Source organism: Sapajus apella, unplaced genomic scaffold (genome assembly GCF_009761245.1).
Source record: "Sapajus apella isolate SASKATOON/1434 unplaced genomic scaffold, GSC_monkey_1.0 scaffold144, whole genome shotgun sequence".
Classification (NCBI taxonomy): Eukaryota; Metazoa; Chordata; class Mammalia; order Primates; family Cebidae; genus Sapajus; species Sapajus apella.
Window position 1 is genome coordinate 231,369 of NW_022437084.1, and position 11,707 is coordinate 243,075.

Sequence of the window (11,707 nt, forward strand, 5' to 3'; positions counted from 1 at the left end):
AAAGGCTTTGCCACTCTCACTATATTGGAAAGATTTTTCTCTCATGTGTACTTCCTGTTTTTGTGTGAGTAATGAAAAATAAAGAAAATTATTTCCATAGTTGTTAAAAATATGGGTTTGGGGCCTACAAGGAATTCTTGGAGATGTTGAAACTGCAGACACATCATTGATAAATTTCTCAGCTTGTTTACCAATTTTCCCTTCGGTCTCAAATATGTGCAGTTCAGACAGATGTGAATGAACTCTTATTCCAAGCTGATCTTTAATACGCTTGTTGCCAGCATGTCTTTGATCATATCGGTCTGTACCCCAAGGAAACCTTTCAGTTTTTCTCATGGGTGCCTCATGGCTATTTCTTTCATCTTCTGGCCACTGAAATTCAAAGTCATGAATATCTTTCTCAATTTCCTGGAAGCAAAAACCTCCAACGTGATGACTTTCATGTTTCCAATGATCCTGTGTGGAACACTTCTGTGTTGCCTTGCCCCGCTGGCAAGAGCTCTTGCATCATGCATTTGGAAGAGATATCTATAAAACGTAAACACAAACGGGTTTCCAATTAGATACAAATCTTAAATAATATTGACGTGTAAATATGACACAAAACACAATACTAATTTTAAACTTCCCAAACATGATCTTCATACTTCAGGAACACAAAAGGCGTAAGATTATTTAATACATAAAGGGCAATTGCATGTACCTGAAATCATTTCTACAGAAGCCTATTTCCAATATCATGACCACACAGTGACAGGGCACAAACATGTGTAAGCTTCAAGTAAGGAGTATTTTTCCACTGTGACCATAAAGTATGTAGTAGTTTGCAAAAAACGTATCACTGTCACATCAGTGGAAAGAAAAATATATATTACTAATGTTTACAGCATATTTACTGTATACAAATAAATGCTAAAGAATCACACAATATACTATATTGGTAAATAATACATAACAAGCTCATTTAAAGATAATCAAGATCCATGAAAATTCTGTACTGTGAAACAATCATAGCACTGAGAGGATATGAAAAGATTACAAAACCTACCCAGGCATGGTGGCCCACACCTGTAGTCCTAGCTACTCGGGAGGTTGAGGCAAAGAAGTGCTTCAAACTGGGAGGCAGAGGTTGCAATGAGTCAAGATCACACCACTGCATTTCAGCCTGGACGACTGATTAAGACTCTGACATGGTCGGGCGCAGTGGCTCAAGCCTGTAATCCCAGCACTTTGGGAGGCCGAGGCGGGTGGATCACGAAGTCAATAGATCGAGACCATCCTGGTCAACAAGGTGAAACCCCGTCTCTACTAAAAATACAAAAAAAAAAATTAGCTAGGCATGATGGTGCGTGCCTGTAGTCCCAGCTGCTCAGGAGGCTGAGGCAGGAGAATTGCTTGAACCCAGGAGGCGGAGGTTGCGGTGAGCTGAGATCGTGCCATTGCACTCCAGTCTGGGCAACAACAGTGAAACTCCGTCTCAAAAAAAAAAAAAAAAAAAAAAGACTCTGACTCAAAAAAAGAAAAGAAAAATGTTAATACAATATTTATCTGAATAAATGTTGTAAATTACCTATATCCATGCAGAACACGCACTTTCTGACTTTTTTTTAAGTATTTGTATATTTTGAGACAGAGTCACCCAGGCTGAAATGCAATGGCATGATCTTGGCCCACTGCAACCTCCACCTCCTGGGTTCAAGCGATCCTCCTGCCTCAGCCTCAGGAGTAGCTGAGATTACAGGCACATGCCACCACATCTGGCTAAGTTTTGTATTATTAGTAGCAATAAAGTTTCACCATATTGGCCAGGCTGGTCTCAAACTCCTGACCTTAAGTGATCCACCCGCTTCAGCCTCCCAAAGTCCTGCAATTACAGGGCTAAGCAAGGGTGCCCAGTGGCACTTTGTGACATTCATGAGTGGAGTGTGACAGTTATATTGCATACTACATACCAAAAAGCCATATGTAAAATCATAAAAATTAATTAATAAAATATTGTAACCCATGATAAAACCAGCAAGCAAATAATAAGTAAATTTATACAGCCTGCAGAATTCTAAACAATTTCCTTTGAAGGAAAATGCCACATCTTCTACTTATCACCAGGATACAATATAATAACTGAAATACATGGCAAGATCACTACCTTCTGACGTGTGAGGTCAAGAAAATACACAGCATTATAAGGAATGAGAACTGACTAGTGGCTAGGTGTGGTGTCTCACGTTTGAAATCCCAACACTTTGGGAGGCCGAGGCAGGTGGATCACGAGGTCAGGTGTTCAAGACCAGCCTGGTCAACATGGTGAAACCCCCATTTCTACTAAAAAAAAAAAAAAAAAATTAGCTGGGCATGCTGGCAGGCGTCTGCCATCCCAGCTACTTGAAAGGCTGAGGCAGAATTTTTTGAACCCACAAGGCAGAGGTTGCAGTGAGCTGAGACTGTGCCACTGCACTCCAGCCTGGAAGACTGGGTGAGATTCTATCTCAAAGAAGGAAAAAAAAAAAAACAACTGACTAACAGTGTCAGAGATTACAATTATGATGTCACAACACCCAAGCAATACAGCAATTCTATACATGTGTTTGCCCTTAGTTCTCTAGTTCACTATGCATAAAATATTAAACATAGAACGTCTACTGAAAAAATTTATAAACTGAGATCAAAGATTGCTCAACACAAATTGTACAATAAAAACGTAAGAAATATGATGCGGGCTCCCTGGAATGAATGTTCTTATGGGCCAAAAGCCATGTTGAAGGTTCTCATTCTCCAATAGGATGTTGCTGCACATGGAGCCTTTGAGAGAATTTGGTCAGAACTAGTGCTTTTATAAAAAGACAGTCAAGAGCTCGTTCCTTGTTACTCTTTCCACCATGTCAGGACACAGCAGGAAGATGGCTGGGCTCAACCACGATGGAGGCTCCCACCAGGAACCTATTTGGCAGCACCTTGCTCTTGGATTTCGCATTTTCTAGATTTATGAGAAATACATTTCTATGTCTTAAGCCTCCCAGTTAAAGCTATTTTTTTGTTTGTTTCTTTTTGAGACTGAGTGACACTCTATTCCCCAAGCTGGAGTGTAGTGGCACAATTCTCCTGCCTCAGCCCAGAGTCTCACCCTGTCATCCAGGCTGGAGTGCAGTGCTCTGATCTCAGCTAAATCTAATCTCTACCTCCCGTATTCAAGTGATTGTCCTGCCTCAGCTTGCAGCGCACCTATGATAACAGGCACGCGCACCACGTCCAGCTAATTTTTCTAATTTTAGGAGATGGGGTTTCATAATGTTGGCCAGGCTGGTCTCTAACTCCTGACCTCAGGTCATCTGCCCATCTTGGCCTCTTGAAGTGCTGGGATTACGGGTGTGGGCCACCATGCCTGGCCAATATTTTTGTACTTAGTAGATTTGAGGTTTCACCATGTTGGCCAGACAGGTCTCGAACTCTTGAACTCAAGCGATCTGCCCACCTCAGCCTCCCAAAGTGCTGGAATTAGGCGTTATTTCTGACAGGACAGTGAAATGACTGAGACAGGAAAAGGAGCTTCTCATCATCAACATCAGTGAAGGCTGACAAATCTTATTAAACAAAGGAAGTTTAGAGTCTGTCCTAGAAAACTTCCAATACTCAAAGCCAGCCGGGCGCGGTGGCTCAAGCCTGTAATCCCAGCACTTTGGGAGGCCGAGGCGGGTGGATCACGAGGTCAAGAGATCGAGACCATCCTGGTCAACATGGTGAAACCCCGTCTCTAATAAAAATAGAAAAACATTAGCTGGGCATGGTGGTGCGTGCCTGTAATCCCAGCTACTCAGGAGCCTGAGGCAGGAGAATTGCCTGAACCCAGGAGGCGGAGGTTGCGGTGAGCCGAGATCGCGCCATTGCACTCCAGCCTGGGTAACAAGAGTGAAACTCCGTCTCAAAAAAAAAAAAACAAAACAAAACAAAAACCAATACTCAAAGCCATCTTTTTTTTTTGTTTTTTTTTTTTTTTCTTAAAATAAAGATGGGGTTTCACCATGTTGGTCAGGCTGGTCTTGAGCTTCAGGTGATCCGCCTGCCTTGGCCTCCAAAGAGCTTGGATTGCAGGCGTGAGCCACCAGGCCCGGCCTACTCGAAGCCATCTAATAGCACTAACATGTTTTAATAACCTTGAGGTAGGCCAGGCACGGTGGCCCACCCCTGTAATGCCAACACTGTGGGAGACTGAGGCAGGAGGATCACAAGGTCAGGAGATCAAGACCATCCTGGCTAACATGGTGAAACCATGTCTCTACTAAAAGAACACAGAAAGTTAGCCAGGCGTGGTGGCATGCCTGTAGTCCCAGCTACTTGGGAGGCTGAGGCAGGAGAATCACTTGAGCCCAGGAGGTAGAGGTTGCAGCGAGTGGAGATCGCACCACTGCAGTCGAGCCTGGGTGACAGACCAAGACTCAAAAAAAAAAAAAGAAAGAAAGTTAAAGAGTAACTTCAACCACAAATATATATAAAGCTCTTCAGTAAAGGTAAATAAAAGGACAGATAGGCTGGGCACGGTGGTTCACACCTGTAATCCCAGCACTTTAGGAGGCCAAGGTGGGGGGGATCACATGAGGCTCGGAGGTTGAGACCAGCCTGACCAACAAAAAGACATCATGTCTCTATTAAAAATACAAAATTAGCTGGGCGTGGTGGCACATGCCTGTAATCCCAGCTACCCAGGAAACTAAGGCAGAAGAATCACTTAAACCTGGGAGATATAGGTTGCAGTGAGTGGAGATTGCACCACTGCACTCCAGCCTTCGCAACAAGAGCAAAACTCCGTCTCATAAATAAATAAATAAACAGTTACAGAAATTGATATGTGTACCTTTTCTTCATAATTCATTTTGTATTTTTTTTTTTTTTTTTTGAGACGGAGTTTCGCTCTTGTTACCCAGGCTGGAGTGCAATGGCGCGATCTCAGCTCACCACAACCTCTGTCTCCTGGGTTCAGGCAATTCTCCTGTCTCAGCCTCCTGAGTACCTGGGATTACAGGCACGCGCCACCATGCCCAGCTAATTTTTTGTATTTTTAGTAGAGACAGGGTTTCACCATGTTGACCAGGATGGTCTCGATCTCCTGACCTCGTGATCCACCTGTCTCACCTTCCGAAAGTGCTGGGATTACAGGCTTGAGCCACCGTGCCCGCCCTCATTTTGTATTTTTTAGAAGAAAAACACATGAAAAAAACACTGTACATATATGTTAACGGAAATGCAACATACACAGAAATAATTCTGATATAAATAACAAAAACTTCTAGTGGAGAAGGAGTGGTTTTTGCAGGTTATAAAGTTTTGTTTTGTTTTTTTTCTTCTGGGACAGATTCTTGTTCTGCTGCCCAGGCTGGAGTGCAAGGCTGTGACCTTGGCTCACTGCAACCTCCACCTTCCAGGTTCAACAGACTCTCCTGCCTCAGCCTCTCGAGTAGCTGGGATTAGAGGAGCCCACCACCGCACCCGGATGATTTTTGTATTTTTAGTAGAGACGGAGTTTTGCCATGTTAGACAAGCTGGTTTTGGACACCTGATCTCAGGTGATCCACCGGCCCTGGCCTCCCAAAGTGCTGGGATTATAGGTGTGAGCACCCGGCCAGGTAATGCAAATTTTAAGTTTTGTTATTATGCTATAACTTTAAGATGTTTAACATACCAGCTACATAACCTCCTCCCAAATATCTACATAACACACTTCAGTTCTTCATACTGAAAGAAATGGACACTAATGTGATTGTTATATTCACATTGTAATCATGTTTAAACCGCTTACATGTTTACTAAAAACTAAAAGACAAACTATTTAAAATAATAGCAATGGCTGGGCATGGCAGCTCACACCGGTAATCCCAGCGTTTTGGGAAGCTGAGGCGGGTGCATCGCTTGAGATCAGGAGTTCAAGACCAGTCTGGCCAACATGGGGAAACCTTGTCTCTACTAAAACCACAAGAATTAGCTGACCGTAGCGGTGGACAGCAGCAGTCCCAGCTACTCGGGAAGCTGGGGCACAAGAATCGTCTGAGCCCGGGAGCTGGACTCTGGGGTTAGACAAGCTCACTTCACTGTGCTGTAGCCTGGTGACAGAGTAAGACTCTGTCATAAAAAAATATTAAAAATAAAAATAGGCCGGGCGCGGTGGCTCAAGCCTGTAATCCCAGCACTTTGGGAGGCCGAAGCAGGTGGATCACGAGGTCAAGAGATCGAGACCATCCTGGTCAACATGGTGAAACCCCGTCTCTACTAAAAATACAAAAAATTAGCTGGGCATGGTGGTGCGTGCGTGTAATCCCAGCTACTCAGGAGGCTGAGGCAGGAGAATTGCCTGAACCCAGGAGGCGGAGGTTGCGGTGAGCCGAGATCGCACCATTGCACTCCAGCCTGGGTAACATGAGTGAAACTCCGTCTCAAAAAAAAAAAAATAAATAAATAAAAAATAAAATAAAAAAATAAAGGAAGTAAGAAAGGAGTCAAAGCATGTCTACAAAAAAAAAAAAAGCAATGAAACACAAAAAGTAGTAAATGAGAAATGAAGAACAAAGAAAATCTATAAGAATTACAGATAATATTTAATAAAAAGACAAAGGTAAGGTTTTTCTCCATCAGTAATACCTCCAGTGTAAATATTTAACTCTGCACTCAGAAGAAAAAGTCTGGCTGAATCAATAGGAACCGACTACATGTTGTCCACAGAAGACTCATACTAGCCCTAAAGACACACACACGCTAAAATTTAAAAAATAAAAACCAGCCGGGCATGCTGGCTCATGCCTGTAATCTCAGCACTCTGGAAGGCCGAGGTGGGTGGATCACAAGGTCAGGAGATCGAGACCATCCTGGCCAACATGGCGAAACCCTGTCTCTACTAAAATACAAAAAACTAGCCAGGTGTGGTGGTGTGTGCCTCTAGTCCCAGTTACATGGAAAGCTGAGGCAGGGGAATCGCTTGAACCAGGGAGGCAGAGGTTGCAGTGAGCGGAGATCGAGCCACTGCACTTTAGCCTGACAACAGAGTAAGACTGTCACAAAAATAAATAGATTAAAAAAATAAAATACCAATAGGTATGGGGGTTGGGGGTTGTAATCTCAGCTACTTGAGAGACCAAGGAAGATCTCTCGAGCCCAGGAGATCAAGACCAACTTCAACAACACAGCAAGACCCTGTCTCTAAAAAAAAAAAAAAAAACTCAAAAATTAGCCAGGCCTGATGGCATGCACCTGTACCAGCTACCATCAGAAGCTGAGTGGGACAATCACTTGAGCTCAGGAATTCAAGGTTGCAGTGAGCCATGATAACACCATTGCACTCCAGAAAGACACTGTATTTTTTTTTTTTCTTGAGACAGAGTTTCACTCTTGTTACCCAGGCTGGAGTGCAGTGGCGCGATCTCTGCTCACCGCAACCTCCGGCTCCCAGGTTCAAGCAATTCTCCTGCCTCAGCCTCCTGAGTAGCTGGGATTACAGGCATGTGCCACCATGCCTGGCTAATTTTTGTATTTTTAGTAGAGACAGGGTTTCACCGTGTTGACCAGGATGGTCTCGATCTCCTGACCTCGTGATCCACCCGCCTTGGCCTCCCAAAGTGCTGGGATTACAAGCGAGAGCCACCACGCCTGGCCAAGACACTGTATTTTTTAAAAAATTGTTTTAATACAAAATAACACAAAAGATACCTAATGATATTCCAAGTAAATGTCATCCAAAGAAAGCAGAGCTGGCAACAGTAAAATATGTTTTAACACAAAATTATTTTATAGGAGACAAGGAAGGACATTATCTCATAATAGGGTCAATTCACCAAGAATATACAAGAACTAGATAGATATATGCATGAATGTCAGAGCTCCATATATAAAACCAACATTTACAGAATCCAATAAATTGCTCCACAGCCATACTAGAAGATTCCAACATATGATTTTCCATAATGGATAAAACAAGAGTGCTGATCAATAAAAAAGTAGAGGGAGGCCAGGTGCGTGGCTCATGCCTATAATCTTAGCACTTTGGAAGGCTCAGGCGTGCAGATACCCTGAGGTCAAGAGTTTGAAACCAGCCAGGCCAACATGGTGAAACCCCATCACTACTAAAAATACAAAAATTAGCTGGGCATGGTAGCAGGTGCCTGTAATGCCAGCTACTCAGGAGGCTGAGGCAGGAGAATCACTTGAACCTGGGAGGCAGAGGTTACACTGAGCAGAGATCATGCTACTACACTCCAGTCTGGGTGACAGAGCAAGGCTCGGTCTTAAAAAAAAAAAAAAGTCCAAGATGAAAGTAGCAATAAGTTAACAAATAACAGTGCACTTCAAACCAGAGGCATCATTTCTGTGAGCTATGCTCCCCATGAGGACCTGGGGACCCATTACAGGATCTTTCTGTTGACTGTCTTTCCCACTCAGCTGAGTAACCAACTCAGAAGAGCCACCTACTCCCCTGTGACACATACCATAAAGTGTATAAAGCACAACTGAAGAATGGCTGCGTGACCTTGTAGAATAAGAAGAAATGCATATATTGGTCTCTCCTCCGGTTCCTGACACAGAGCTTTGAAGACCTTGGGATGTCCCGGGTGATGAGAGCGTGATTTGTCCTCATGAGGAAGCCTCTATGGTCTCCTGGATGGGGCTGATCACCAGCAAGATCAAGCCAGGCTTAAAAGCATGGAACAGTCACTGCCATCCACTATCCTCCAGGAAGGGGAGAGGGGCTGGAGACTGAGTTAATATCAATCATGACTACGTGGTGAAGCCTCCATGCAAATCCCTAAATTATGGGGAAATGAGAGCTTCCACATGCTGAACACACGCAGGTGCCTGGGGCACGGCACACCAGTGAATCTCCCCACAGTCCTTGTGTGGAGCACAGCTCACTGCAAAGATACCTCTGGAATTAAGTTCACTGTTACTTGTTTCAGCCACTGCTGCTCTCATCTAGGACATTTCTATATATTGCACATGATCGTGGCTTGTATTTAGTCTTTGTGTTCTTTGTTTTATATCAATAATGTGTGGAACTGTTACATCAGAGAATGACTACTGATTCACAGGTTAGTGCCTCCCCCTGTGGATCTCCGCCTCTGGCCGTCCATCTGTGACCTGTGAAACATCCCTCATCAAGAACCTAAGAAGGTGTTTCACTGAGCTTTGTTGGCTGCCCTAGCAAAGTAATCAAACCCAACAAAAAGGTTGGGGGAACCCAACTCACAGCTGGTTTGTCAGAGGAACATGTGACAATCTACTACTTGCAACTGGCATCTGAGGCCGGAGGCTGGCCTTGCCCGCCTGGGAACTCAACCCTTCACCTTTGAGATCTGACTCTAACTCCAGGTAGGCAGTGTCAGAACTGAATTAAACTACGGGACATTCAGTTTGTGTCTGTCCAAGACTGGGATGTGATTGGGGGTAATTCCACATATTTTGGTGATCAGAAGGGAGGCGTTTTGTGCTCAGTGCCATGTGAGAGTAGAAAAAGCACTTTGTATTGTACTTTTTTTTTTTTTTTTTTTTTTGTGGTGGGGATACAGAGTCTCACTCTGTCACCTAGGCTAGAGTGCAGTGGCAGGATCTCAGCTCACTGCAACCTCTTCCTCCCAGGTTCAAGAGATTCTCCTGCCTCAGTCTCATAAGTATCTGGGATTACAGGCACCTGCAACAATGCCCAGCTCCTTTTGTATTTTTAGTAGACACACAGTTTCACCATGTTGGCCAGGCTAGTCTCAAATTCTTGACCTCAAGTGATCCGCCCACCTCAGCCTCTCAAAGTGCTGAGATTACAGGTGTGAGCCACCATGCGTGGACTTTTTTTCTATTTTAAATAGACTAGCAGACTATTTGAACAAGCAGGAGGAATCCATGCCATATCCCGGGCCCCAGATGCAAAGGACAGCAGCCCATGTTTCCCGTCTCCTGATTAGGTGTTGCAAGTAGAGGAAATGGGATGGAACCTGAATAGGTCAAGGGGCAGGTGTATGGAGGCCTCGGCTCTGAGCTATAGGGACAGAGAATGGAGCATCAGATGGAATCAAGTACATAGCCTTCCCTGTGCCGCAGAGGCAAGAAACCAAAGAGGTCACAGAAGCCAGATGACAGGGTGTTGCTCATCAGGATAAAGACTCTGCCTTTGTCTCTTTCCTGCAGTACTGCTAGAACGCCCAAAGATCAAACTACTGCACATCTAAAGAGCAGAGGGGCCGGGCACAGTGGCTCACACCTACAATCCCAGCACTTTGGGAGCCTGAGGGGGGTAGATCACCTAAGGTCAGGAGTTGAAGACCAGCCTGGCCAACATGGTGAAACCCCGTCTCTACTAAAAATACAAAAATTAGCCAGGTGTCGTGGTAGTGCACACCTGTAGTCCCAGCTACTTGGGAGGCTGAGGCAGGAGAATCACCTAAACCCAGATGGCAGAGGTTAGAGTGAGCTATTGGCACAATAGCTCACTGCACTTCAGCCTGGGCAACAGAGCAAGACTCCGTCTCATAGATAAATAAATATACAAATTAAAAAGTAAAGAGCAGAGGGATAAGTGGGGGCAAAGAAAGATGTCCATTCAGAGATCTCAGGATTTAAATTTTTCTTTTCCCACAGAATTCCTCCACTTGCAGTTTCCCCACACACTATTTGAAGGCGTGGCTTCCACTCTGCCCATCTGAGCTCCACCTGTGTTTACACCTGTAATACATTTCCACCCATCTGGATGTTTTGCTATTTTGACTTCACTCTCCACAGCCCAGAGCTCTTTCCCTGGCTCCAACATGGAGACAACAGGTAAGAAACAGACTCCTGTGTCTATGTGTGTATATATATATGAACATGATGCGCTGGAGCTTTTCTAGAGTCCCAGCCTATGTTTCAGTAGGAAAGAGGACAATACAGATGGATCTAGAAAAATATTTCAGAAATTCCTCCACTGACTGCCTCCTTCTGAATGCTTTGAGAGCATTGTAATATGTAGACATGGAGCTCTCTTTTAAGAAGTACTGAATCAAAAATACATGAATAGCAAACAGGAAACTGAGTATCTTTAACTTCTACCAGAAGGTTTTGTTTATGTTTTTGTTTTTGAAGACACAGTCTCACTCTGTCACCCGGGTGGACTGCAGTGGCACGTTCTCAGCTCACTCCAACCTTCACTTCCCAGATTCAAGTGATTCTTTATCCTCAGCCCTTCTAGTAGCTGAAATTACAGGTGTGCACCACCATGCCCAGCTAAATTTTCTATTTTTAGTAGAGACGGGGTATCACCATGTTGGCCAGGCTGGTCTCGAACTCCTGACCTGAAGTGATCCACAAGACTCAGCATCCCACAGTGCTGGGATTACAGGCATGAGTCACCTCCTAGGTTTTATGACTACTTTAGTTCTGGAACCCCCTCTGAGGTATCATGAAGAACGCACAACATCTGAACAAACGGGACAGTTAAAGTCCAGATGCTGTAACATGAAGCTTTTCATTTCAAAATCAATACGGCTTCCCTTTTAGGCAAGCAATGACACGGCTCCCAAGAGGCAACAAAGGAAAATAGGAACATACGCAAGGGCACGTCCCCGCTTCTGGAGGGAAGTTGTCCTCACCCAGGGAGACCAGGTTCCTGTAGTTCTCCAACATCACGTCCCTGTGTAAAGTCCTCTGAGCAGGGTCCAGGCACTTCCACTCCTCCGGAGAGAATTCTTTTTTTTTTTTTTTTTTTTTT

At 44.3% G+C, this 11,707-nt stretch overlaps 1 protein-coding gene across 1 annotated transcript in view; it reads right to left on the reverse strand.

The window, feature by feature from the left end:
- Window positions 1–11,707, reverse strand: part of LOC116540713 (zinc finger protein 480) — a 201,146-nt gene that overhangs the window by 774 nt on the left and 188,665 nt on the right. The window lies entirely within an intron of this gene.